This window comes from Penaeus monodon, chromosome 27, assembly GCF_015228065.2.
Source record: "Penaeus monodon isolate SGIC_2016 chromosome 27, NSTDA_Pmon_1, whole genome shotgun sequence".
NCBI classification, from domain to species: Eukaryota; Metazoa; Arthropoda; class Malacostraca; order Decapoda; family Penaeidae; genus Penaeus; species Penaeus monodon.
The window spans coordinates 39512273-39512618 of NC_051412.1; positions in this window are offsets into that span (position 1 = coordinate 39512273).

Consider the following 346-nt stretch of genomic DNA (forward strand, 5'->3'; position numbering starts at 1 on the left):
CCGGGGGGGGGGGGTTATAAAACTGCCTATACATGACTGACTGAAGTTTGAGAACCACAATCCTAGACTTATGGTTCTGCCCATGTCTCTCTTCCCTTTGAGTTATTTTCTGTAGTTACATCTTCGATATATTCAGGGAATTAAAGATTGAGCAATCACATCACTGGACTTCATACCGCCGACATGAAGGTAGGCGACCGCAGTCCCTGCACCGCGTGATAAGTTGGTAACCTCAGCGACCTATCGTCTGGAGTAACCCGACCCAGCGTATATCTTGTTACTGGGATTTTATATTATACACCAGCAAGCAGAACGGCCTTGATCTATAATTAGCGAACTAAGAGGC